This window comes from Sesamum indicum, linkage group LG4 (assembly GCF_026168435.1).
Source record: "Sesamum indicum cultivar Baizhima isolate 11 linkage group LG4, ASM2616843v1, whole genome shotgun sequence".
NCBI classification, from domain to species: domain Eukaryota; kingdom Viridiplantae; phylum Streptophyta; class Magnoliopsida; order Lamiales; family Pedaliaceae; genus Sesamum; species Sesamum indicum.
This window is the reverse complement of record NC_142660.1, coordinates 6,986,814-7,014,594: the sequence shown is the minus strand read 5'-3', so window position 1 is coordinate 7,014,594 and position 27,781 is coordinate 6,986,814. Positions and strand designations below refer to the sequence as shown.

General features: G+C 37.3%; 1 long non-coding RNA gene across 24 annotated transcripts; it reads left to right on the top strand.

Annotated features, from left to right (window-relative positions):
* Positions 1-27,781, top strand: LOC105155355 (uncharacterized). 24 transcript variants are annotated; one of them, XR_016065131.1, is made up of 48 exons: positions 1-395; positions 1,233-1,316; positions 2,228-2,336; positions 2,753-3,142; positions 3,243-3,304; positions 3,864-3,939; positions 4,023-4,075; positions 4,305-4,458; positions 4,558-4,690; positions 5,601-5,709; positions 6,125-6,517; positions 6,618-6,679; positions 7,239-7,314; positions 7,398-7,450; positions 7,680-7,833; positions 7,933-8,065; positions 8,977-9,085; positions 9,502-9,892; positions 9,993-10,054; positions 10,614-10,689; positions 10,773-10,825; positions 11,055-11,208; positions 11,308-11,440; positions 12,352-12,460; positions 12,876-13,267; positions 13,368-13,429; positions 13,988-14,063; positions 14,147-14,199; positions 14,429-14,582; positions 14,682-14,814; positions 15,726-15,834; positions 16,251-16,640; positions 16,741-16,802; positions 17,362-17,437; positions 17,521-17,573; positions 17,803-17,956; positions 18,056-18,188; positions 19,099-19,207; positions 19,623-20,015; positions 20,116-20,177; positions 20,695-20,891; positions 21,185-21,804; positions 21,888-22,084; positions 22,379-23,263; positions 23,558-24,430; positions 24,725-25,597; positions 25,892-26,456; positions 26,568-26,582. It is a non-coding gene; the product is annotated as an uncharacterized LOC105155355 (long non-coding RNA). The 24 variants fall into 24 exon arrangements; XR_016065138.1 differs by lacking the exon at positions 26,568-26,582 and adding an exon at positions 1,959-2,098 and having other exon boundaries at positions 25,892-26,255; XR_016065132.1 differs by lacking the exon at positions 26,568-26,582 and having other exon boundaries at positions 23,558-24,122; positions 24,234-24,430; positions 25,892-26,253.

Sequence of the window (27,781 nt, the reverse complement as noted above, 5' to 3'; positions counted from 1 at the left end):
ATCGAAATCAAAGCTCCCCACTCCACCAAAACTCTCAAAACCAGATGTCTGTAAAAACCCTCTCCCAAGAAATACAGATTTCTTGAAAACCCTCTAAATCTCCTCGTCATCCTCCTCCCACCGTTTTACCGTCTCCATCCGCCCATTTTCAGTCTCTCACCTCCATTTTCGCTTCTTTTCTCACCAAAAAATACAAAGGAAACAAAAGCCCTCAAAACAAACGCACATCAGAGAGAAGGGGACCGACAGAAAGGGTTTGGATTTGGTTTTGGTTTACGACTCCGAAGTCAATATATCTTCCTTCACCAATATGAAGGGTTTCTGCAGCCTCGATGAAGGAGAGACGGTGGGAGTGCGCGGAACTCGGTGGGGGTTTGGACTCCTTGAAGCATCAGGTCCGTATCTTCTTATCTTGTTCTGTATTTTGTAGGGCACCTTAGTTGCACTAAGGCATTTCAGAGTTTGGTTATACATTAGGTGCATGCAGTTCAAATGTACTCACATAACATTTATTTCGGTTGTCTATGTATCTCGGAGAGATTATCCTTTCCTTAATCTATACTGATTTAGTGCTCTTTCAAGTTTCCCTCGGCCATTACTATGAAGGTGTACATTGAATATATTTTCTTCCCTTGACTGAGATTTATTTATGTTTATTACAGAAATCGATCCCACTGTACTAATTACATAGGTTAAATACAGTTGTATAATGTCAATACAGAGTGAGAAGTGAGAACAAAGAATTGATGGACCCGGTACTCATTTTCTAATAGTGTGGGAACTTCTGTATGTTCTAGCGTACATGCGGTATATTCTATTTTATATTTGCTGATGACCATATAGAAAGAATATGTATTCTTATAGGGTTACCATGAAATTTTGCTTATAGATTTCTTCATGGTATGATTTTTCTGCAAGTGTTCAACCAATTTCTGACAATATGGTCTAAGGTCATCTGCGATTTATTTTTATATGCAAAAGCACTGTAAGTTTCATATTTACGTGGAGCATGAATCTGGTAGAGCCAAAAGTTCCTCCAGCAATAAACTAGTATCTGTTTTGGAAAAATGGAATTGTTTATTTACACTTGCTTGCTTTTTCCTTCCTTTTTCATTTTTGATTCTTGTTTGGTTAGGAAATTTTGAATGCGTCTTTCCTGTTTATGTCATTTTTCTATTTTGTTCAAGAATGCCACGAACACTTTTTCATGGAAATCATGCTTATAATAACAGCCATACGATTGGGCACATCACTGCTGGAATTGAGGTAGGCCATTTTGTCCAAAATGGGATGGAGCAGCTCGAATTATTTCTCAGGTGCATTTCTGTAATTTATGGTTTCAATTAACAGTTAGTGCTCTCGTGTTCCTCATTTTTGGGTCTACCTTGAGTTTGTGTTGCAAGTTCAAGTGACCATTCTTGTGCTTTAACTCTTGAGTTTGGGTTGAAAGTTTATTAATTGCATTGCCTTCGTGGAATAGTTTGGTACTTAGTTTGAATAGGTTGCAATTCCTCAAATATCTCTCGGTCTAACTGTCTTTCATATATTTGTAAAATATAAAAGGACCTTCATATTGACTGATAAATGATATAAAATATGACAATAAGAACAAAAAAGGTTGAGATTCAAAATTTTGAGCAGCTTTTGAAGCAAGAATAACAAATCAATCTATAACAGCAAACTTGCTTCGTGCTTTTCTGTCCTACCTTTCTTTGATGATAAGGAAGTGCTTCCTCTAGAATAGAAAAGGTTCAAGCACTTCAATTAGTAGACGAGTTGGTTAGAGCGTTACCGAGCACGAGACACGCGTTCGGTCAAACAGCTCCCCAGACTGATTCGTCGTCGAAATTATGTCTTCAAGCCTTTCTTTGTTGTGTGTTTGAAGAACACTGCAAAAGAATTTTGCAGCTGGATTTGGCTTATTTTGATGCACCTGTTTGTGCAAACTTTTGCTGCAGAATAAGTTGATTCAGCAGCAGAATCTGCTAATTATGCTGCAAAATGAGGCTGATCGTGCAAACTGTGCTGATTGAACTCAGCGTCCACTTTGCTCACGTGATTTAATTTTTCCTATTTATATGGATTTTTTTTTGCCTATGTAAGCTAAAGCAGCAGTTGATGATCAGAAAGTTGTTCAAATTTTGTTCCTTCTATTTGTGTGCAGTTGCTTTTGTTTCTTATTTGTACACAAACTCATGAACTTTCTTTTCATGTGGATATGCCAAAGTTATTCACAAATGGGGAAAGAGTGAATGCCGCTTGTGGCGTAGGGAGAGACTGAGAACTGAAGGTTAAGAATCCTAAGGAAGAGGGGCAAGTGGAAAAGTGTTACTCAAGTAAGAACCTTGAAGCTCTTAACGTTCTCTTGTGCTTGTGTGATGTGTAAATGAATTTTTCTGTAAAATTGCATTGAGTCTGCATTATGTTGCTCGAGAATTAGAAGAATTGCAGAATTCAAAATCAAATTCTACTGCAACCTTTGAAATCTTATATTTCCGTTGTGCATTAGGGATGTTTTAATTGGATTGTGCTGCACAATTGAATTGTGTTGCTGCAGAAGCTCAATTCTGCAGTAGCAGAATCACAAGAATTCTAATTATGGTGCATGAAAATATGCAGTAGATTTCCGTTTCCACAGCAGAAATTTTGCTGTTTGCTAATTATGTGTGCTGCATACTTTTGTGCCACAGCAACCATTTTGTAAATGGTAGGGTTTCTTACATGGTTGTCTTTGTCTTCTATTTTTTTCCAGATTACAAGAACGGATTTCTAAAGATGCAATGGGGGATAAGCTTAAGAGAATTCGAACGCCAAAAAGAAAATCCAAAAAAAAAAACAACAAAAAGAAAAAGAAAAACAAAAATCCAACAAAAAAAGAACAAAAAGTAAAAAAAAAGAAAAAGAGAGCATTATTCGGCAAAAAAAAAAAAAAAAAAGAGATAGAAAAGCAATCCCCACCGAGTTTTGATAACGTAAGTGGTGGTGGGAAATGTCGAGCTTTCTCCATTGCTGGAATCCCCTTTCGCTGTGGAGTATCTCCCAAATTTGAGTTTCTTGATCCGATTGGATTTGTGGAGATTATTAACTTACAAGTTTGAGAAGAAGGGGTTAATGATATATCCATACATATCCTTGATAAGACGTACGTGACTCGTTCCCGATTTTTCTTGAATCCTGTGAACTTGTTTGTTTCCATATCGCTAATAGATCTCATAGCTCGTGTTATTTCTTGTTATCTTTAGTGGTGGGCCAACTGTGGGGAAATAAAGCCAGCAACATTAGTCTTGCAACCAAGAAAGGGCAGGTATTTGGTACATTTGATCTTTGATGTCTTATGGAATATTTCATTCTGTTGTATGCATTGGGTAACCTGCTCCATAGAACTTTTTCTGTTGCTTTCTTTCCTTGTAGTTTTATTTTTCTAAAATACGAGACCAACTTCCGATGCACTGCGCTCAGCTCTCTTTACCACTTTCTTCTTGAAAGAAGTTGTGAGTTGTTGGGATAGTTATAAATAAGGAGGCCATGATACAACTTGTTTCATAAGGAACGATTACAAAATGCAATAAAAGGAATAGCACAAATTGGCATTGGTAGATTAGTTTACTATCTCATGTTTACAGTTTGCTCGTTGTGAACTGGATTGCGTTTTTTGTCTTATGAAGGTCTATTGTATGATTTAGTGGAAAAGTGATGTGGGTTATGTCCTAGCTATGGTATTATTGACAACGTTAGTATTATTCGTGAGCTGGCTGTTGGTAAATGGTTTTTGATGCTACTTCAATGTTTTTGGTAAATGTGGTTAAATGTTAACGACAGTGTCCACTTGGATCTATTGGTTTATTGTAATTTCGTCAATGCAGGCAAAATTGATTTGACCATGAACATTGTTGAGCGTAAAAGTGGACGAATTTATGGAGGTGGTGGAATATCAAGTGGGTATGTCGAAAACATTAAGTTACATAAGCTTTGTTTATTTTGTAGCATTTCTGGTTTATATGTGACGGGGGTTTCTACTGTAGTTTACTTGATTGGATTCTGTGTGCGCAATAACAAGCGGGCTTCTGATTGCGAGGTAATTATGCTAGAATGAGCATCTTCACGTGTGCAATTTTCACTTGTTCAGTTTGAAGGATATTATGATTCAACCAGTTTACTAATAGTTTTCATCCATTTAGAGTTTCTCTTTAGTTTCCAATGTGGTAATGCCACCAAGCTATGATTTCACTTATGCTGTACTCGTCCTTATTATTTTAGGTTCTTGTAACTTATCAACCAAAAGTATTTAATATTTTTGTTTGCAGCAATGTGGTTTGTTGCAGAAACCTCTTTGGAAGAAACGGTAAACGTAAGCCGTGGCTGGAGTGGGGGGGAATTGATTCCATATTTAAGATAAACTACACTCATCCGTGGATTGAAGGAGATGATAAGAGGGCATCAAGAGCAATCATGATTCAGGTGCCTAATGTCTTGATGCCTAATGTCCAACTCATCATTCACTTGATATGCCTATTATATAAACTGATATTTGTTTCTTCCACTCTATCCGAATTCAAGAATGCCACGAACACTTTTTCATGGAAATCATGCTTATAATAACAGCCATACGATTGGGCACATCACTGCTGGAATTGAGTATGGTAGGCCATTTTGTCCAAAATGGGATGGAGCAGCTCGAATTATTTCTCAGGTGCATTTCTGTAATTTATGGTTTCAATTAACAGTTAGTGCTCTCGTGTTCCTCATTTTTGGGTCTACCTTGAGTTTGTGTTGCAAGTTCAAGTGACCATTCTTGTGCTTTAACTCTTGAGTTTGGGTTGAAAGTTTATTAATTGCATTGCCTTCGTGGAATAGTTTGGTACTTAGTTTGAATAGGTTGCAATTCCTCAAATATCTCTCGGTCTAACTGTCTTTCATATATTTGTAAAATATAAAAGGACCTTCATATTGACTGATAAATGATATAAAATATGACAATAAGAACAAAAAAGGTTGAGATTCAAAATTTTGAGCAGCTTTTGAAGCAAGAATAACAAATCAATCTATAACAGCAAACTTGCTTCGTGCTTTTCTGTCCTACCTTTCTTTGATGATAAGGAAGTGCTTCCTCTAGAATAGAAAAGGTTCAAGCACTTCAATTAGTAGACGAGTTGGTTAGAGCGTTACCGAGCACGAGACACGCGTTCGGTCAAACAGCTCCCCAGACTGATTCGTCGTCGAAATTATGTCTTCAAGCCTTTCTTTGTTGTGTGTTTGAAGAACACTGCAAAAGAATTTTGCAGCTGGATTGGCTTATTTTGATGCACCTGTTTGTGCAAACTTTTGCTGCAGAATAAGTTGATTCAGCAGCAGAATCTGCTAATTATGCTGCAAAATGAGGCTGATCGTGCAAACTGTGCTGATTGAACTCAGCGTCCACTTTGCTCACGTGATTTAATTTTTCCTATTTATATGGATTTTTTTTTGCCTATGTAAGCTAAAGCAGCAGTTGATGATCAGAAAGTTGTTCAAATTTTGTTCCTTCTATTTGTGTGCAGTTGCTTTTGTTTCTTATTTGTACACAAACTCATGAACTTTCTTTTCATGTGGATATGCCAAAGTTATTCACAAATGGGGAAAGAGTGAATGCCGCTTGTGGCGTAGGGAGAGACTGAGAACTGAAGGTTAAGAATCCTAAGGAAGAGGGGCAAGTGGAAAAGTGTTACTCAAGTAAGAACCTTGAAGCTCTTAACGTTCTCTTGTGCTTGTGTGATGTGTAAATGAATTTTTCTGTAAAATTGCATTGAGTCTGCATTATGTTGCTCGAGAATTAGAAGAATTGCAGAATTCAAAATCAAATTCTACTGCAACCTTTGAAATCTTATATTTCCGTTGTGCATTAGGGATGTTTTAATTGGATTGTGCTGCACAATTGAATTGTGTTGCTGCAGAAGCTCAATTCTGCAGTAGCAGAATCACAAGAATTCTAATTATGGTGCATGAAAATATGCAGTAGATTTCCGTTTCCACAGCAGAAATTTTGCTGTTTGCTAATTATGTGTGCTGCATACTGTTGTGCCACAACAATCATTTTGTAAATGGTAGGGTTTCTTACATGGTTGTCTTGTCTTCTATTTTTTTCCAGATTACAAGAACGGATTTCTAAAGATGCAATGGGGGATAAGCTTAAGAGAATTCGAACGCCAAAAAGAAAATCCAAAAAAAAAAAAACAACAAAAAGAAAAAGAAAAACAAAAATCCAACAAAAAAAGAACAAAAAGTAAAAAAAAAGAAAAAGAGAGCATTATTCGGCAAAAAAAAAAAAAAAAAAAGAGATAGAAAAGCAATCCCCACCGAGTTTTGATAACGTAAGTGGTGGTGGGAAATGTCGAGCTTTCTCCATTGCTGGAATCCCCTTTCGCTGTGGAGTATCTCCCAAATTTGAGTTTCTTGATCCGATTGGATTTGTGGAGATTATTAACTTACAAGTTTGAGAAGAAGGGGTTAATGATATATCCATACATATCCTTGATAAGACGTACGTGACTCGTTCCCGATTTTTCTTGAATCCTGTGAACTTGTTTGTTTCCATATCGCTAATAGATCTCATAGCTCGTGTTATTTCTTGTTATCTTTAGTGGTGGGCCAACTGTGGGGAAATAAAGCCAGCAACATTAGTCTTGCAACCAAGAAAGGGCAGGTATTTGGTACATTTGATCTTTGATGTCTTATGGAATATTTCATTCTGTTGTATGCATTGGGTAACCTGCTCCATAGAACTTTTTCTGTTGCTTTCTTTCCTTGTAGTTTTATTTTTCTAAAATACGAGACCAACTTCCGATGCACTGCGCTCAGCTCTCTTTACCACTTTCTTCTTGAAAGAAGTTGTGAGTTGTTGGGATAGTTATAAATAAGGAGGCCATGATACAACTTGTTTCATAAGGAACGATTACAAAATGCAATAAAAGGAATAGCACAAATTGGCATTGGTAGATTAGTTTACTATCTCATGTTTACAGTTTGCTCGTTGTGAACTGGATTGCGTTTTTTGTCTTATGAAGGTCTATTGTATGATTTAGTGGAAAAGTGATGTGGGTTATGTCCTAGCTATGGTATTATTGACAACGTTAGTATTATTCGTGAGCTGGCTGTTGGTAAATGGTTTTTGATGCTACTTCAATGTTTTTGGTAAATGTGGTTAAATGTTAACGACAGTGTCCACTTGGATCTATTGGTTTATTGTAATTTCGTCAATGCAGGCAAAATTGATTTGACCATGAACATTGTTGAGCGTAAAAGTGGACGAATTTATGGAGGTGGTGGAATATCAAGTGGGTATGTCGAAAACATTAAGTTACATAAGCTTTGTTTATTTTGTAGCATTTCTGGTTTATATGTGACGGGGGTTTCTACTGTAGTTTACTTGATCGGATTCTGTGTGCGCAATAACAAGCGGGCTTCTGATTGCGAGGTAATTATGCTAGAATGAGCATCTTCACGTGTGCAATTTTCACTTGTTCAGTTTGAAGGATATTATGATTCAACCAGTTTACTAATAGTTTTCATCCATTTAGAGTTTCTCTTTAGTTTCCAATGTGGTAATGCCACCAAGCTATGATTTCACTTATGCTGTACTCGTCCTTATTATTTTAGGTTCTTGTAACTTATCAACCAAAAGTATTTAATATTTTTGTTTGCAGCAATGTGGTTTGTTGCAGAAACCTCTTTGGAAGAAACGGTAAACGTAAGCCGTGGCTGGAGTGGGGGGGAATTGATTCCATATTTAAGATAAACTACACTCATCCGTGGATTGAAGGAGATGATAAGAGGGCATCAAGAGCAATCATGATTCAGGTGCCTAATGTCTTGATGCCTAATGTCCAACTCATCATTCACTTGATATGCCTATTATATAAACTGATATTTGTTTCTTCCACTCTATCCGAATTCAAGAATGCCACGAACACTTTTTCATGGAAATCATGCTTATAATAACAGCCATACGATTGGGCACATCACTGCTGGAATTGAGTATGGTAGGCCATTTTGTCCAAAATGGGATGGAGCAGCTCGAATTATTTCTCAGGTGCATTTCTGTAATTTATGGTTTCAATTAACAGTTAGTGCTCTCGTGTTCCTCATTTTTGGGTCTACCTTGAGTTTGTGTTGCAAGTTCAAGTGACCATTCTTGTGCTTTAACTCTTGAGTTTGGGTTGAAAGTTTATTAATTGCATTGCCTTCGTGGAATAGTTTGGTACTTAGTTTGAATAGGTTGCAATTCCTCAAATATCTCTCGGTCTAACTGTCTTTCATATATTTGTAAAATATAAAAGGACCTTCATATTGACTGATAAATGATATAAAATATGACAATAAGAACAAAAAAGGTTGAGATTCAAAATTTTGAGCAGCTTTTGAAGCAAGAATAACAAATCAATCTATAACAGCAAACTTGCTTCGTGCTTTTCTGTCCTACCTTTCTTTGATGATAAGGAAGTGCTTCCTCTAGAATAGAAAAGGTTCAAGCACTTCAATTAGTAGACGAGTTGGTTAGAGCGTTACCGAGCACGAGACACGCGTTCGGTCAAACAGCTCCCCAGACTGATTCGTCGTCGAAATTATGTCTTCAAGCCTTTCTTTGTTGTGTGTTTGAAGAACACTGCAAAAGAATTTTGCAGCTGGATTTGGCTTATTTTGATGCACCTGTTTGTGCAAACTTTTGCTGCAGAATAAGTTGATTCAGCAGCAGAATCTGCTAATTATGCTGCAAAATGAGGCTGATCGTGCAAACTGTGCTGATTGAACTCAGCGTCCACTTTGCTCACGTGATTTAATTTTTCCTATTTATATGGATTTTTTTTTGCCTATGTAAGCTAAAGCAGCAGTTGATGATCAGAAAGTTGTTCAAATTTTGTTCCTTCTATTTGTGTGCAGTTGCTTTTGTTTCTTATTTGTACACAAACTCATGAACTTTCTTTTCATGTGGATATGCCAAAGTTATTCACAAATGGGGAAAGAGTGAATGCCGCTTGTGGCGTAGGGAGAGACTGAGAACTGAAGGTTAAGAATCCTAAGGAAGAGGGGCAAGTGGAAAAGTGTTACTCAAGTAAGAACCTTGAAGCTCTTAACGTTCTCTTGTGCTTGTGTGATGTGTAAATGAATTTTTCTGTAAAATTGCATTGAGTCTGCATTATGTTGCTCGAGAATTAGAAGAATTGCAGAATTCAAAATCAAATTCTACTGCAACCTTTGAAATCTTATATTTCCGTTGTGCATTAGGGATGTTTTAATTGGATTGTGCTGCACAATTGAATTGTGTTGCTGCAGAAGCTCAATTCTGCAGTAGCAGAATCACAAGAATTCTAATTATGGTGCATGAAAATATGCAGTAGATTTCCGTTTCCACAGCAGAAATTTTGCTGTTTGCTAATTATGTGTGCTGCATACTTTTGTGCCACAACAACCATTTTGTAAATGGTAGGGTTTCTTACATGGTTGTCTTTGTCTTCTATTTTTTTCCAGATTACAAGAACGGATTTCTAAAGATGCAATGGGGGATAAGCTTAAGAGAATTCGAACGCCAAAAAGAAAATCCAAAAAAAAAAACAACAAAAAGAAAAAGAAAAACAAAAATCCAACAAAAAAAGAACAAAAAGTAAAAAAAAAGAAAAAGAGAGCATTATTCGGCAAAAAAAAAAAAAAAAAAAGAGATAGAAAAGCAATCCCCACCGAGTTTTGATAACGTAAGTGGTGGTGGGAAATGTCGAGCTTTCTCCATTGCTGGAATCCCCTTTCGCTGTGGAGTATCTCCCAAATTTGAGTTTCTTGATCCGATTGGATTTGTGGAGATTATTAACTTACAAGTTTGAGAAGAAGGGGTTAATGATATATCCATACATATCCTTGATAAGACGTACGTGACTCGTTCCCGATTTTTCTTGAATCCTGTGAACTTGTTTGTTTCCATATCGCTAATAGATCTCATAGCTCGTGTTATTTCTTGTTATCTTTAGTGGTGGGCCAACTGTGGGGAAATAAAGCCAGCAACATTAGTCTTGCAACCAAGAAAGGGCAGGTATTTGGTACATTTGATCTTTGATGTCTTATGGAATATTTCATTCTGTTGTATGCATTGGGTAACCTGCTCCATAGAACTTTTTCTGTTGCTTTCTTTCCTTGTAGTTTTATTTTTCTAAAATACGAGACCAACTTCCGATGCACTGCGCTCAGCTCTCTTTACCACTTTCTTCTTGAAAGAAGTTGTGAGTTGTTGGGATAGTTATAAATAAGGAGGCCATGATACAACTTGTTTCATAAGGAACGATTACAAAATGCAATAAAAGGAATAGCACAAATTGGCATTGGTAGATTAGTTTACTATCTCATGTTTACAGTTTGCTCGTTGTGAACTGGATTGCGTTTTTTGTCTTATGAAGGTCTATTGTATGATTTAGTGGAAAAGTGATGTGGGTTATGTCCTAGCTATGGTATTATTGACAACGTTAGTATTATTCGTGAGCTGGCTGTTGGTAAATGGTTTTTGATGCTACTTCAATGTTTTTGGTAAATGTGGTTAAATGTTAACGACAGTGTCCACTTGGATCTATTGGTTTATTGTAATTTCGTCAATGCAGGCAAAATTGATTTGACCATGAACATTGTTGAGCGTAAAAGTGGACGAATTTATGGAGGTGGTGGAATATCAAGTGGGTATGTCGAAAACATTAAGTTACATAAGCTTTGTTTATTTTGTAGCATTTCTGGTTTATATGTGACGGGGGTTTCTACTGTAGTTTACTTGATCGGATTCTGTGTGCGCAATAACAAGCGGGCTTCTGATTGCGAGGTAATTATGCTAGAATGAGCATCTTCACGTGTGCAATTTTCACTTGTTCAGTTTGAAGGATATTATGATTCAACCAGTTTACTAATAGTTTTCATCCATTTAGAGTTTCTCTTTAGTTTCCAATGTGGTAATGCCACCAAGCTATGATTTCACTTATGCTGTACTCGTCCTTATTATTTTAGGTTCTTGTAACTTATCAACCAAAAGTATTTAATATTTTTGTTTGCAGCAATGTGGTTTGTTGCAGAAACCTCTTTGGAAGAAACGGTAAACGTAAGCCGTGGCTGGAGTGGGGGGGAATTGATTCCATATTTAAGATAAACTACACTCATCCGTGGATTGAAGGAGATGATAAGAGGGCATCAAGAGCAATCATGATTCAGGTGCCTAATGTCTTGATGCCTAATGTCCAACTCATCATTCACTTGATATGCCTATTATATAAACTGATATTTGTTTCTTCCACTCTATCCGAATTCAAGAATGCCACGAACACTTTTTCATGGAAATCATGCTTATAATAACAGCCATACGATTGGGCACATCACTGCTGGAATTGAGTATGGTAGGCCATTTTGTCCAAAATGGGATGGAGCAGCTCGAATTATTTCTCAGGTGCATTTCTGTAATTTATGGTTTCAATTAACAGTTAGTGCTCTCGTGTTCCTCATTTTTGGGTCTACCTTGAGTTTGTGTTGCAAGTTCAAGTGACCATTCTTGTGCTTTAACTCTTGAGTTTGGGTTGAAAGTTTATTAATTGCATTGCCTTCGTGGAATAGTTTGGTACTTAGTTTGAATAGGTTGCAATTCCTCAAATATCTCTCGGTCTAACTGTCTTTCATATATTTGTAAAATATAAAAGGACCTTCATATTGACTGATAAATGATATAAAATATGACAATAAGAACAAAAAAGGTTGAGATTCAAAATTTTGAGCAGCTTTTGAAGCAAGAATAACAAATCAATCTATAACAGCAAACTTGCTTCGTGCTTTTCTGTCCTACCTTTCTTTGATGATAAGGAAGTGCTTCCTCTAGAATAGAAAAGGTTCAAGCACTTCAATTAGTAGACGAGTTGGTTAGAGCGTTACCGAGCACGAGACACGCGTTCGGTCAAACAGCTCCCCAGACTGATTCGTCGTCGAAATTATGTCTTCAAGCCTTTCTTTGTTGTGTGTTTGAAGAACACTGCAAAAGAATTTTGCAGCTGGATTTGGCTTATTTTGATGCACCTGTTTGTGCAAACTTTTGCTGCAGAATAAGTTGATTCAGCAGCAGAATCTGCTAATTATGCTGCAAAATGAGGCTGATCGTGCAAACTGTGCTGATTGAACTCAGCGTCCACTTTGCTCACGTGATTTAATTTTTCCTATTTATATGGATTTTTTTTTGCCTATGTAAGCTAAAGCAGCAGTTGATGATCAGAAAGTTGTTCAAATTTTGTTCCTTCTATTTGTGTGCAGTTGCTTTTGTTTCTTATTTGTACACAAACTCATGAACTTTCTTTTCATGTGGATATGCCAAAGTTATTCACAAATGGGGAAAGAGTGAATGCCGCTTGTGGCGTAGGGAGAGACTGAGAACTGAAGGTTAAGAATCCTAAGGAAGAGGGGCAAGTGGAAAAGTGTTACTCAAGTAAGAACCTTGAAGCTCTTAACGTTCTCTTGTGCTTGTGTGATGTGTAAATGAATTTTTCTGTAAAATTGCATTGAGTCTGCATTATGTTGCTCGAGAATTAGAAGAATTGCAGAATTCAAAATCAAATTCTACTGCAACCTTTGAAATCTTATATTTCCGTTGTGCATTAGGGATGTTTTAATTGGATTGTGCTGCACAATTGAATTGTGTTGCTGCAGAAGCTCAATTCTGCAGTAGCAGAATCACAAGAATTCTAATTATGGTGCATGAAAATATGCAGTAGATTTCCGTTTCCACAGCAGAAATTTTGCTGTTTGCTAATTATGTGTGCTGCATACTGTTGTGCCACAACAATCATTTTGTAAATGGTAGGGTTTCTTACATGGTTGTCTTGTCTTCTATTTTTTTCCAGATTACAAGAACGGATTTCTAAAGATGCAATGGGGGATAAGCTTAAGAGAATTCGAACGCCAAAAAGAAAATCCAAAAAAAAAAAAACAACAAAAAGAAAAAGAAAAACAAAAATCCAACAAAAAAAGAACAAAAAGTAAAAAAAAAGAAAAAGAGAGCATTATTCGGCAAAAAAAAAAAAAAAAAAGAGATAGAAAAGCAATCCCCACCGAGTTTTGATAACGTAAGTGGTGGTGGGAAATGTCGAGCTTTCTCCATTGCTGGAATCCCCTTTCGCTGTGGAGTATCTCCCAAATTTGAGTTTCTTGATCCGATTGGATTTGTGGAGATTATTAACTTACAAGTTTGAGAAGAAGGGGTTAATGATATATCCATACATATCCTTGATAAGACGTACGTGACTCGTTCCCGATTTTTCTTGAATCCTGTGAACTTGTTTGTTTCCATATCGCTAATAGATCTCATAGCTCGTGTTATTTCTTGTTATCTTTAGTGGTGGGCCAACTGTGGGGAAATAAAGCCAGCAACATTAGTCTTGCAACCAAGAAAGGGCAGGTATTTGGTACATTTGATCTTTGATGTCTTATGGAATATTTCATTCTGTTGTATGCATTGGTAACCTGCTCCATAGAACTTTTTCTGTTGCTTTCTTTCCTTGTAGTTTTATTTTTCTAAAATACCAGACCAACTTCCGATGCACTGCGCTCAGCTCTCTTTACCACTTTCTTCTTGAAAGAAGTTGTGAGTTGTTGGGATAGTTATAAATAAGGAGGCCATGATACAACTTGTTTCATAAGGAACGATTACAAAATGCAATAAAAGGAATAGCACAAATTGGCATTGGTAGATTAGTTTACTATCTCATGTTTACAGTTTGCTCGTTGTGAACTGGATTGCGTTTTTTGTCTTATGAAGGTCTATTGTATGATTTAGTGGAAAAGTGATGTGGGTTATGTCCTAGCTATGGTATTATTGACAACGTTAGTATTATTCGTGAGCTGGCTGTTGGTAAATGGTTTTTGATGCTACTTCAATGTTTTTGGTAAATGTGGTTAAATGTTAACGACAGTGTCCACTTGGATCTATTGGTTTATTGTAATTTCGTCAATGCAGGCAAAATTGATTTGACCATGAACATTGTTGAGCGTAAAAGTGGACGAATTTATGGAGGTGGTGGAATATCAAGTGGGTATGTCGAAAACATTAAGTTACATAAGCTTTGTTTATTTTGTAGCATTTCTGGTTTATATGTGACGGGGGTTTCTACTGTAGTTTACTTGATCGGATTCTGTGTGCGCAATAACAAGCGGGCTTCTGATTGCGAGGTAATTATGCTAGAATGAGCATCTTCACGTGTGCAATTTTCACTTGTTCAGTTTGAAGGATATTATGATTCAACCAGTTTACTAATAGTTTTCATCCATTTAGAGTTTCTCTTTAGTTTCCAATGTGGTAATGCCACCAAGCTATGATTTCACTTATGCTGTACTCGTCCTTATTATTTTAGGTTCTTGTAACTTATCAACCAAAAGTATTTAATATTTTTGTTTGCAGCAATGTGGTTTGTTGCAGAAACCTCTTTGGAAGAAACGGTAAACGTAAGCCGTGGCTGGAGTGGGGGGGAATTGATTCCATATTTAAGATAAACTACACTCATCCGTGGATTGAAGGAGATGATAAGAGGGCATCAAGAGCAATCATGATTCAGGTGCCTAATGTCTTGATGCCTAATGTCCAACTCATCATTCACTTGATATGCCTATTATATAAACTGATATTTGTTTCTTCCACTCTATCCGAATTCAAGAATGCCACGAACACTTTTTCATGGAAATCATGCTTATAATAACAGCCATACGATTGGGCACATCACTGCTGGAATTGAGTATGGTAGGCCATTTTGTCCAAAATGGGATGGAGCAGCTCGAATTATTTCTCAGGTGCATTTCTGTAATTTATGGTTTCAATTAACAGTTAGTGCTCTCGTGTTCCTCATTTTTGGGTCTACCTTGAGTTTGTGTTGCAAGTTCAAGTGACCATTCTTGTGCTTTAACTCTTGAGTTTGGGTTGAAAGTTTATTAATTGCATTGCCTTCGTGGAATAGTTTGGTACTTAGTTTGAATAGGTTGCAATTCCTCAAATATCTCTCGGTCTAACTGTCTTTCATATATTTGTAAAATATAAAAGGACCTTCATATTGACTGATAAATGATATAAAATATGACAATAAGAACAAAAAAGGTTGAGATTCAAAATTTTGAGCAGCTTTTGAAGCAAGAATAACAAATCAATCTATAACAGCAAACTTGCTTCGTGCTTTTCTGTCCTACCTTTCTTTGATGATAAGGAAGTGCTTCCTCTAGAATAGAAAAGGTTCAAGCACTTCAATTAGTAGACGAGTTGGTTAGAGCGTTACCGAGCACGAGACACGCGTTCGGTCAAACAGCTCCCCAGACTGATTCGTCGTCGAAATTATGTCTTCAAGCCTTTCTTTGTTGTGTGTTTGAAGAACACTGCAAAAGAATTTTGCAGCTGGATTTGGCTTATTTTGATGCACCTGTTTGTGCAAACTTTTGCTGCAGAATAAGTTGATTCAGCAGCAGAATCTGCTAATTATGCTGCAAAATGAGGCTGATCGTGCAAACTGTGCTGATTGAACTCAGCGTCCACTTTGCTCACGTGATTTAATTTTTCCTATTTATATGGATTTTTTTTTGCCTATGTAAGCTAAAGCAGCAGTTGATGATCAGAAAGTTGTTCAAATTTTGTTCCTTCTATTTGTGTGCAGTTGCTTTTGTTTCTTATTTGTACACAAACTCATGAACTTTCTTTTCATGTGGATATGCCAAAGTTATTCACAAATGGGGAAAGAGTGAATGCCGCTTGTGGCGTAGGGAGAGACTGAGAACTGAAGGTTAAGAATCCTAAGGAAGAGGGGCAAGTGGAAAAGTGTTACTCAAGTAAGAACCTTGAAGCTCTTAACGTTCTCTTGTGCTTGTGTGATGTGTAAATGAATTTTTCTGTAAAATTGCATTGAGTCTGCATTATGTTGCTCGAGAATTAGAAGAATTGCAGAATTCAAAATCAAATTCTACTGCAACCTTTGAAATCTTATATTTCCGTTGTGCATTAGGGATGTTTTAATTGGATTGTGCTGCACAATTGAATTGTGTTGCTGCAGAAGCTCAATTCTGCAGTAGCAGAATCACAAGAATTCTAATTATGGTGCATGAAAATATGCAGTAGATTTCCGTTTCCACAGCAGAAATTTTGCTGTTTGCTAATTATGTGTGCTGCATACTTTTGTGCCACAACAACCATTTTGTAAATGGTAGGGTTTCTTACATGGTTGTCTTTGTCTTCTATTTTTTTCCAGATTACAAGAACGGATTTCTAAAGATGCAATGGGGGATAAGCTTAAGAGAATTCGAACGCCAAAAAGAAAATCCAAAAAAAAAAACAACAAAAAGAAAAAGAAAAACAAAAATCCAACAAAAAAAGAACAAAAAGTAAAAAAAAAGAAAAAGAGAGCATTATTCGGCAAAAAAAAAAAAAAAAAAGAGATAGAAAAGCAATCCCCACCGAGTTTTGATAACGTAAGTGGTGGTGGGAAATGTCGAGCTTTCTCCATTGCTGGAATCCCCTTTCGCTGTGGAGTATCTCCCAAATTTGAGTTTCTTGATCCGATTGGATTTGTGGAGATTATTAACTTACAAGTTTGAGAAGAAGGGGTTAATGATATATCCATACATATCCTTGATAAGACGTACGTGACTCGTTCCCGATTTTTCTTGAATCCTGTGAACTTGTTTGTTTCCATATCGCTAATAGATCTCATAGCTCGTGTTATTTCTTGTTATCTTTAGTGGTGGGCCAACTGTGGGGAAATAAAGCCAGCAACATTAGTCTTGCAACCAAGAAAGGGCAGGTATTTGGTACATTTGATCTTTGATGTCTTATGGAATATTTCATTCTGTTGTATGCATTGGGTAACCTGCTCCATAGAACTTTTTCTGTTGCTTTCTTTCCTTGTAGTTTTATTTTTCTAAAATACCAGACCAACTTCCGATGCACTGCGCTCAGCTCTCTTTACCACTTTCTTCTTGAAAGAAGTTGTGAGTTGTTGGGATAGTTATAAATAAGGAGGCCATGATACAACTTGTTTCATAAGGAACGATTACAAAATGCAATAAAAGGAATAGCACAAATTGGCATTGGTAGATTAGTTTACTATCTCATGTTTACAGTTTGCTCGTTGTGAACTGGATTGCGTTTTTTGTCTTATGAAGGTCTATTGTATGATTTAGTGGAAAAGTGATGTGGGTTATGTCCTAGCTATGGTATTATTGACAACGTTAGTATTATTCGTGAGCTGGCTGTTGGTAAATGGTTTTTGATGCTACTTCAATGTTTTTGGTAAATGTGGTTAAATGTTAACGACAGTGTCCACTTGGATCTATTGGTTTATTGTAATTTCGTCAATGCAGGCAAAATTGATTTGACCATGAACATTGTTGAGCGTAAAAGTGGACGAATTTATGGAGGTGGTGGAATATCAAGTGGGTATGTCGAAAACATTAAGTTACATAAGCTTTGTTTATTTTGTAGCATTTCTGGTTTATATGTGACGGGGGTTTCTACTGTAGTTTACTTGATCGGATTCTGTGTGCGCAATAACAAGCGGGCTTCTGATTGCGAGGTAATTATGCTAGAATGAGCATCTTCACGTGTGCAATTTTCACTTGTTCAGTTTGAAGGATATTATGATTCAACCAGTTTACTAATAGTTTTCATCCATTTAGAGTTTCTCTTTAGTTTCCAATGTGGTAATGCCACCAAGCTATGATTTCACTTATGCTGTACTCGTCCTTATTATTTTAGGTTCTTGTAACTTATCAACCAAAAGTATTTAATATTTTTGTTTGCAGCAATGTGGTTTGTTGCAGAAACCTCTTTGGAAGAAACGGTAAACGTAAGCCGTGGCTGGAGTGGGGGGGAATTGATTCCATATTTAAGATAAACTACACTCATCCGTGGATTGAAGGAGATGATAAGAGGGCATCAAGAGCAATCATGATTCAGGTGCCTAATGTCTTGATGCCTAATGTCCAACTCATCATTCACTTGATATGCCTATTATATAAACTGATATTTGTTTCTTCCACTCTATCCGAATTCAAGAATGCCACGAACACTTTTTCATGGAAATCATGCTTATAATAACAGCCATACGATTGGGCACATCACTGCTGGAATTGAGTATGGTAGGCCATTTTGTCCAAAATGGGATGGAGCAGCTCGAATTATTTCTCAGGTGCATTTCTGTAATTTATGGTTTCAATTAACAGTTAGTGCTCTCGTGTTCCTCATTTTTGGGTCTACCTTGAGTTTGTGTTGCAAGTTCAAGTGACCATTCTTGTGCTTTAACTCTTGAGTTTGGGTTGAAAGTTTATTAATTGCATTGCCTTCGTGGAATAGTTTGGTACTTAGTTTGAATAGGTTGCAATTCCTCAAATATCTCTCGGTCTAACTGTCTTTCATATATTTGTAAAATATAAAAGGACCTTCATATTGACTGATAAATGATATAAAATATGACAATAAGAACAAAAAAGGTTGAGATTCAAAATTTTGAGCAGCTTTTGAAGCAAGAATAACAAATCAATCTATAACAGCAAACTTGCTTCGTGCTTTTCTGTCCTACCTTTCTTTGATGATAAGGAAGTGCTTCCTCTAGAATAGAAAAGGTTCAAGCACTTCAATTAGTAGACGAGTTGGTTAGAGCGTTACCGAGCACGAGACACGCGTTCGGTCAAACAGCTCCCCAGACTGATTCGTCGTCGAAATTATGTCTTCAAGCCTTTCTTTGTTGTGTGTTTGAAGAACACTGCAAAAGAATTTTGCAGCTGGATTGGCTTATTTTGATGCACCTGTTTGTGCAAACTTTTGCTGCAGAATAAGTTGATTCAGCAGCAGAATCTGCTAATTATGCTGCAAAATGAGGCTGATCGTGCAAACTGTGCTGATTGAACTCAGCGTCCACTTTGCTCACGTGATTTAATTTTTCCTATTTATATGGATTTTTTTTTGCCTATGTAAGCTAAAGCAGCAGTTGATGATCAGAAAGTTGTTCAAATTTTGTTCCTTCTATTTGTGTGCAGTTGCTTTTGTTTCTTATTTGTACACAAACTCATGAACTTTCTTTTCATGTGGATATGCCAAAGTTATTCACAAATGGGGAAAGAGTGAATGCCGCTTGTGGCGTAGGGAGAGACTGAGAACTGAAGGTTAAGAATCCTAAGGAAGAGGGGCAAGTGGAAAAGTGTTACTCAAGTAAGAACCTTGAAGCTCTTAACGTTCTCTTGTGCTTGTGTGATGTGTAAATGAATTTTTCTGTAAAATTGCATTGAGTCTGCATTATGTTGCTCGACAATTAGAAGAATTGCAGAATTCAAAATCAAATTCTACTGCAACCTTTGAAATCTTATATTTCCGTTGTGCATTAGGGATGTTTTAATTGGATTGTGCTGCACAATTGAATTGTGTTGCTGCAGAAGCTCAATTCTGCAGTAGCAGAATCACAAGAATTCTAATTATGGTGCATGAAAATATGCAGTAGATTTCCGTTTCCACAGCAGAAATTTTGCTGTTTGCTAATTATGTGTGCTGCATACTGTTGTGCCACAACAACCATTTTGTAAATGGTAGGGTTTCTTACATGGTTGTCTTGTCTTCTATTTTTTTCCAGATTACAAGAACGGATTTCTAAAGATGCAATGGGGGATAAGCTTAAGAGAATTCGAACGCCAAAAAGAAAATCCAAAAAAAAAAAAACAACAAAAAGAAAAAGAAAAACAAAAATCCAACAAAAAAAGAACAAAAAGTAAAAAAAAAGAAAAAGAGAGCAGTATTCGGCCAAAAAAAAAAAAAAAAAAGAGATAGAAAAGCAATCCCCACCGAGTTTTGATAACGTAAGTGGTGGTGGGAAATGTCGAGCTTTCTCCATTGCTGGAATCCCCTTTCGAATTGGAGTATCTCCCAAATTTGAGTTTCTTGATCCGATTGCATTTGTGGAGATTATTAACTTACAAGTTTGAGAAGAAGGGGTTAATGATATATCCATACATATCCTTGATAAAACGTACGTGACTCGTTCTCGATTTTTCTTGAATCCTGTGAACTTGTTTGTTTCCATATCGCTAATAGATCTCATAGCTCGTGTTATTTCTTGTTATCTTTAGTGGTGGGCCAACTGTGGGGAAATAAAGCCAGCAACATTAGTCTTGCAACCAAGAAAGGGCAGGTATTTGGTACATTTGATCTTTGATGTCTTATGGAATATTTCATTCTGTTGTATGCATTGGGTAACCTGCTCCATAGAACTTTTTCTGTTGCTTTCTTTCCTTGTAGTTTTATTTTTCTAAAATACGAGACCAACTTCCGATGCACTGCGCTCAGCTCTCTTTACCACTTTCTTCTTGAAAGAAGTTGTGAGTTGTTGGGATAGTTATAAATAAGGAGGCCATGATACAACTTGTTTCATAAGGAACGATTACAAAATGCAATAAAAGGAATAGCACAAATTGGCATTGGTAGATTAGTTTACTATCTCATGTTTACAGTTTGCTCGTTGTGAACTGGATTGCGTTTTTTGTCTTATGAAGGTCTATTGTATGATTTAGTGGAAAAGTGATGTGGGTTATGTCCTAGTTTGGATACTGTTAATCTGTTAATCTGTATGTACAGTAATTTTCTATTATTTTTTTTTTATATGTTTTATATTCATTCTGTTTAGTATGAGCTTAGCTCGTGGTTTGCAGGCGATCAAAAAATTGATGTTAGCAAATCTAACACAAAAGTGCCGAGTATACAATGAAGCTGATGAGAGCAATCCCGGAGAGTGTGGTTGTTAGGACTAACGGAGAGTGAATATCCAGATTTCAGCATTGAAGAGAAGTTAAATGTTTTTGTTGCGTTGATTGATCTACTCAGAGTTGGTTCCAGTATCAAAATGGAGGTAAGCCTTTTATTTTTTTTAATAGCTCTTTTATCCATTTTGTTATAAGGGTGAGTATGTTTCTTCTTCTCTCTACACAAATCTCTTGTTTGCCGTTTCTAATTTGCGATTTTGATTTCTGAGTGTTAGTTGAAGAAATTCTACGACTGTTGTATGCCCATATGATGAAAATGATCTTGAAAACACTGACTCTCCTTGTTTCTCATATTGGAATGACATTAGTCTCGTTCTTCTGAGGTTGGGTCGCAAAATACTTGGGCTAATCCATATTAACTGTGACTAACTAATTTCAGGGCTAAAGATACAACCCAGATTCAGAGTCGGTCCTTGAATTTCTTGCCAAAACACTGCCAACGGGCTGTGGTGACATTAGACTCCAAAGGCTGCAACGGGAAACACGGAAAAGAGGCATGTTCTATGTGCCGTGTGTTCCACTTGACGTTTTAGTTCCAGCTCTAACCACCAAAGTGGAAACAACAAGCATCAGATGAACATCACAAGGGCAATGAGTAATGTCAGACAAACCAAAATCATCATATGAGATTTCTGCTACTGTATATAATTTTCCAAAATTCTATTTGCGACATTGACGAGGAGGAGGCTCCGTCAAAAGTTCTATTAGCGCTCATGAAATATGCTGGAAATTGGAGAATTTTCTGGAAGGAAGAAAAGGGAACAGTTTCTGCAGTTGAACTCTTGCATCCATTTGTGCAAAACCTGGATAAGTATTTGGTGTCCATATTAGCAGCAGTGATGCCTTCTAAGAAATGCCGGAAACAAATGGTGGTGGCCTGTGCACGTGGTTATTTGCAGAAGCTCGTTGGGTGAGCTGGCGCAAGTTTATGGGGACTCTTTCTCAGGTCTTAAGTTGACCAACAACAGAAGAGGCGATCGAGTTTGGATATATTAATCTGTATGTACAGTAATTTTCTATTAATTTTTTTGATATGTTTTATATTCATTCTGTTTGGTATGAGCTTAGCTTGTGGTTTGCAGGCTATCAAATAATTGATGTTAGCAAATCTAACACAAAAGTGCTGAGTATACAATGAAGTTGATGAGAGCAATCCAGGAGAGTGTGGTTGTTAGGACTAACGGAGAGTGAATATCAAGATTTCAGCATTGAAGAGAAGTTAAATGCTTTTGTTGCGTTGATTGATCTACTCAGAGTTGGTTCCAGTATCAAAATGGAGGTAAGCCTTTTATTTTTTTTAATTGCTCCTTCATGCATTTCGTTATAAGGGTGAGTATGTTTCTTCTTCTCTCTACACAAATCTCTTGTTTGCAGTTTCTAATTTGCGATTTTGCTTTCTGAGTGTTAATTGAAGAAATTCTAGAACTGTTGTATGCCCATTTGCTGAAAATGATCTTGAAAACAGTGACTCTCCTTTTTTCTCATAATTGGAATGACATTAGGCTCGTTCTTCTGAGGTTGGGTCGCAAAATACATGGGCTAATCCATATTAACTGCGACTAACTAATTTCAGGGCTAAAGATACAACCCAGATTCAGAGTCGGCCCTTGAATTCCTTGCCAAAACACTCTCAACGGGCTGTGGTGACATTAGGCTCCAAAGGCTGCAACGCGAAACATGGAAAAGAGGCATGTTCTATGTGCCGTGTCTTCCACTTGACGTTTTAATTCCAACTCTAACCACCAAAGTGGAAACAAGAAGCATCACATGAACATCACAAGGGCAATGAGTAATGTCAGACAAACCAAAATCATCATATGAGATCTCTGCTACTGTATATAATTTTCCAAACATCTATCTGCGACATTGACGAGGAGGAGGCTCCGGCAAAAGTTCTATCAGCGCTCATATGCTGGATATTGGAGAATTTTCTGGAAGGAAGAAAAGGGAACAGTTTATGCAGTTAAACTCTTGCATCCATTTGTGCAAAACCTGGATAAGTATTTGGTGTCCATATTAGCAGCAGTGATGCGTTCTAAGAAATGCAAGAAACAAATAGTGGTGGCCTGTATTTGCAGAAGCTCGTCGAGTGGGATGGCGCAAGTTTATGGTGCTCTTTCTCAGGCCTTAAGTTGAGCAACAACAGAAGAGGTGACCGAGTTTGGATACTGTTAATCTGTATGTACAGTAATTTTCTATTATTTTTTTTTATATGTTTTATATTCATTCTGTTTAGTATGAGCTTAGCTTGTGGTTTGCAGGCTATAAAAAAATTGATGTTAGCAAATCTAACACAAAAGTGCTGAGTATACAATGAAGCTGATGAGAGCAATCCAGGAGAGTGTGGTTGTTAGGACTAACGGAGAGTGAATATCCAGATTTCAGCATTGAAGAGAAGTTAAATACTTTTGTTGCGTTGATTGATCTACTCAGAGTTGGTTCCAGTATCAAAATGGAGGTAAGCCTATTATTTTTTTTAATAGCTCCTTTGTGCATTTCGTTATAAGGGTGAGTATGTTTCTTCTTCTCTCTACACAAGTCTCTTGTTTGCAGTTTCTGATTTGCGATTTTGGTTTCTGAGTGTTAATTGAAGAAATTCTACGACTGTTGTATGCCCATATAGTGAAAATGATCTTGAAAACAGTGACTCTCCTTGTTTCTCATAATTGGAATGACATTAGGCTCGTTCTTCTGAGGTTGGGTCGCAAAATACATGGGCTAATGCATATTAACTGCGACTAACTAATTTCAGGGCTAAAGATACAACCCAGATTCAGAGTCGGCCCGGCTGTGGTGACATTAGGCTCCAAAGGCTGCAACGCGAAACATGGAAAAGAAGCATGTTCTATGTGCAGTGTCCTCCACTTGACGTTTTAATTCCAACTCTAACCACCAAAGTGGAAACAAGAAGCATCAGATGAACATCACAAGGGCAATGAGTAGTGTCAGACAAACCCAAATCATCATATGAGATTTCTGCTACTGTGTATAATTTTCCAATATTCTATTTGCGACATTGACGAGGAGTAGGCTCAGCCAAAAGTTCTATCAGCGCTCATGAAATCTGCTGGAAATTGGAGAATTTTCTGGAAGGAAGAAAAGGGAACAGTTTCTGCAGTTAAACTCTTGCATCCATTTGTGCAAAACCTGGATAAGTATTTGGTGTCCATATTAGCAGCAGTCATGCCTTCTAAGGCATGCCGGAAACAAATGGTGGTGGCCTGTGCACGTGGTTATTTGCAGAAGCTCGTCGGGTGGGGTGGCGCAAGTTTATGGGGACTCTTTCTCAGGCCTTAAGTTGAGCAACAACAGAAGAGGTGACCGAGTTTGGATATTGTTGATCTGTATGTACAGTAATTTTCTATTATTTATTCTTTATATGTTTTATATTCATTCTGTTTAGTATGAGCTTAGCTTGTGGTTTGCAGGCTATAAAAAAATTGATGTTAGCAAATCTAACACAAAAGTGCTGAGTATACAATGAAGCTGATGAGAGCAATCCAGGAGAGTGTGGTTGTTAGGACTAACGGAGAGTGAATATCCAGATTTCAGCATTGAAGAGAAGTTAAATACTTTTGTTGCGTTGATTGATCTACTCAGAGTTGGTTCCAGTATCAAAATGGAGGTAAGCCTATTATTTTTTTTAATAGCTCCTTTGTGCATTTCGTTATAAGGGTGAGTATGTTTCTTCTTCTCTCTACACAAGTCTCTTGTTTGCAGTTTCTGATTTGCGATTTTGGTTTCTGAGTGTTAATTGAAGAAATTCTACGACTGTTGTATGCCCATATAGTGAAAATGATCTTGAAAACAGTGACTCTCCTTGTTTCTCATAATTGGAATGACATTAGGCTCGTTCTTCTGAGGTTGGGTCGCAAAATACATGGGCTAATGCATATTAACTGCGACTAACTAATTTCAGGGCTAAAGATACAACCCAGATTCAGAGTCGGCCCGGCTGTGGTGACATTAGGCTCCAAAGGCTGCAACGCGAAACATGGAAAAGAAGCATGTTCTATGTGCAGTGTCCTCCACTTGACGTTTTAATTCCAACTCTAACCACCAAAGTGGAAACAAGAAGCATCAGATGAACATCACAAGGGCAATGAGTAGTGTCAGACAAACCCAAATCATCATATGAGATTTCTGCTACTGTGTATAATTTTCCAATATTCTATTTGCGACATTGACGAGGAGTAGGCTCAGCCAAAAGTTCTATCAGCGCTCATGAAATCTGCTGGAAATTGGAGAATTTTCTGGAAGGAAGAAAAGGGAACAGTTTCTGCAGTTAAACTCTTGCATCCATTTGTGCAAAACCTGGATAAGTATTTGGTGTCCATATTAGCAGCAGTCATGCCTTCTAAGAAATGCCGGAAACAAATGGTGGTGGCCTGTGCACGTGGTTATTTGCAGAAGCTCGTCGGGTGGGGTGGCGCAAGTTTATGGGGACTCTTTCTCAGGCCTTAAGTTGAGCAACAACAGAAGAGGTGACCGAGTTTGGATATTGTTGATCTGTATGTACAGTAATTTTCTATTATTTTTTCTTTATATGTTTTATATTCATTCTGTTTAGTATGAGCTTAGCTTGTGGTTTGCAGGCTATAAAAAAATTGATGTTAGCAAATCTAACACAAAAGTGCTGAGTATACAATGAAGCTGATGAGAGCAATCCAGGAGAGTGTGGTTGTTAGGACTAACGGAGAGTGAATATCCAGATTTCAGCATTGAAGAGAAGTTAAATTCTTTTGTTGCGTTGATTGATCTACTCAGAGTTGGTTCCAGTATCAAAATGGAGGTAAGCCTATTATTTTTTTTAATAGCTCCTTTGTGCATTTCGTTATAAGGGTGAGTATGTTTCTTCTTCTCTCTACACAAATCTCTTGTTTGCAGTTTCTGATTTGCGATTTTGGTTTCTGAGTGTTAATTGAAGAAATTCTACGACTGTTGTATGCCCATATAGTGAAAATGATCTTGAAAACATTGACTCTCCTTGTTTCTCATAATTGGAATGACATTAGGCTCGTTCTTCTGAGGTTGGGTCGCAAAATACATGGGCTAATCCATATTAACTGCGACTAACTAATTTCAGGGCTAAAGATACAACCCAGATTCAGAGTCGGCCCGGCTTTGGTGACATTAGGCTCCAAAGGCTGCAACGCGAAACATGGAAAAGAGGCATGTTCTATGTGCCGTGTCTTCCACTTGACGTTTTAATTCCAACTCTAACCACCAAAGTGGAAACAAGAAGCATCAGATGAACATCACAAGGGCAATGAGTAGTGTCAGACAAACCTAAATCATCATATGATATTTCTGCTACTGTGTATAATTTTCGAATATTCTATTTGCGACATTGACGAGGAGGAGGCTCCGCCAAAAGTTCTATCAGCGCTCATGAAATATGCTGGAAATTGGAGAATTTTCTGGAAGGAAGAAAAGGGAACAGTTTCTGCAGTTAAACTCTTGCATCCATTTGTGCAAAACCTGGATAAGTATTTGGTGTCCATATTAGCAGCAGTCATGCCTTCTAAGAAATGCCGGAAACAAATGGTGGTGGCCTGTGCACGTGGTTATTTGCAGAAGCTCGTCGGGTGGGGTGGCGCAAGTTTATGGGGACTCTTTCTCAGGCCTTAAGTTGAGCAACAATAGAAGAGGTGACCGAGTTTGGATATTGTTGATCTGTATGTACAGTAATTTTCTATTATTTTTTCTTTATATGTTTTATATTCATTCTGTTTAGTATGAGCTTAGCTTGTGGTTTGCAGGCTATAAAAAAATTGATGTTAGCAAATCTAACACAAAAGTGCTGAGTATACAATGAAGCTGATGAGAGCAATCCAGGAGAGTGTGGTTGTTAGGACTAACGGAGAGTGAATATCCAGATTTCAGCATTGAAGAGAAGTTAAATACTTTTGTTGCGTTGATTGATCTACTCAGAGTTGGTTCCAGTATCAAAATGGAGGTAAGATTTTTATTTTTCTTAATAGCTCCTTTATTGATTTCGTTATAAGGGTGAGTATGTTTCTTCTTCTCTCTACACAAATCTCTTGTTTGCAGTTTCTAATTTGCGATTTTGCTTTCTGAGTGTTAATTGAAGAAATTCTAGGACTGTTGTATGCCCATATGCTGAAAATGATCTTGAAAACAGTGACTCTCCTTGTTTCTCATAATTGGAATGACATTAGGCTCGTTCTTCTGATGTTGGGTCGCAAAATACTTGGGCTAATCCATATTAACTGTGACTAACTAATTTCAGGGCTAAAGATACAACCCAGATTCAGAGTCGGCCCTTGAATTTCTTGCCAAAACACTGCCAACGGGCTGTGGTGACATTTGGCTCCAAAGGCTGCAGCGCAAAACACGGAAAAGAGGCATGTTCTATGTGCCGTGTCTTCCACTTGACGTTTTAGTTCCAACTCTAACCATCAAAGTGGAAACAAGAAGCATCAGATGAACATCACAAGGGCAATGAGTAATGTCAGACAAACCAAAATCATCATATGAGATCTCTGCTACTGTATATAATTTTCCAAAATTCTGTCTGCGACATTGACGAGGAGGAGGCTCCGGCGAAAGATCTATGAGCGCTCTCATGAAATATGCTGGAAATTGGAGAATTTTCTGGAAGGAAGAAAAGGGAACAGTTTCTGCAGTTATACTCTTGCATCCATTTGTGCAAAACCTGGGTAAGAATTTGGTGTCCATATTAGCAGCAGTCATGCCTTCTAAGAAATGCCGGAAACAAATGGTGGTGGCCTGTGCACGTGGTTATTTGCAGAAGCTCGTCGGGTGGGCTGGCGCAAGTTAATGGGGACTCTTTCTCAGGCCTTAAGTTGAGCAACAACAGAAGAGGTGACCGGGTTTGGATACTTTTAATCTTTATGTACAGTAATTTTCTATTATTTTACTTTATATGTTTTATATTCATTCTGTTTGGTATGTGAGCTTTGCTTGTTGTTTGCAGGCTATCAAAAAATTG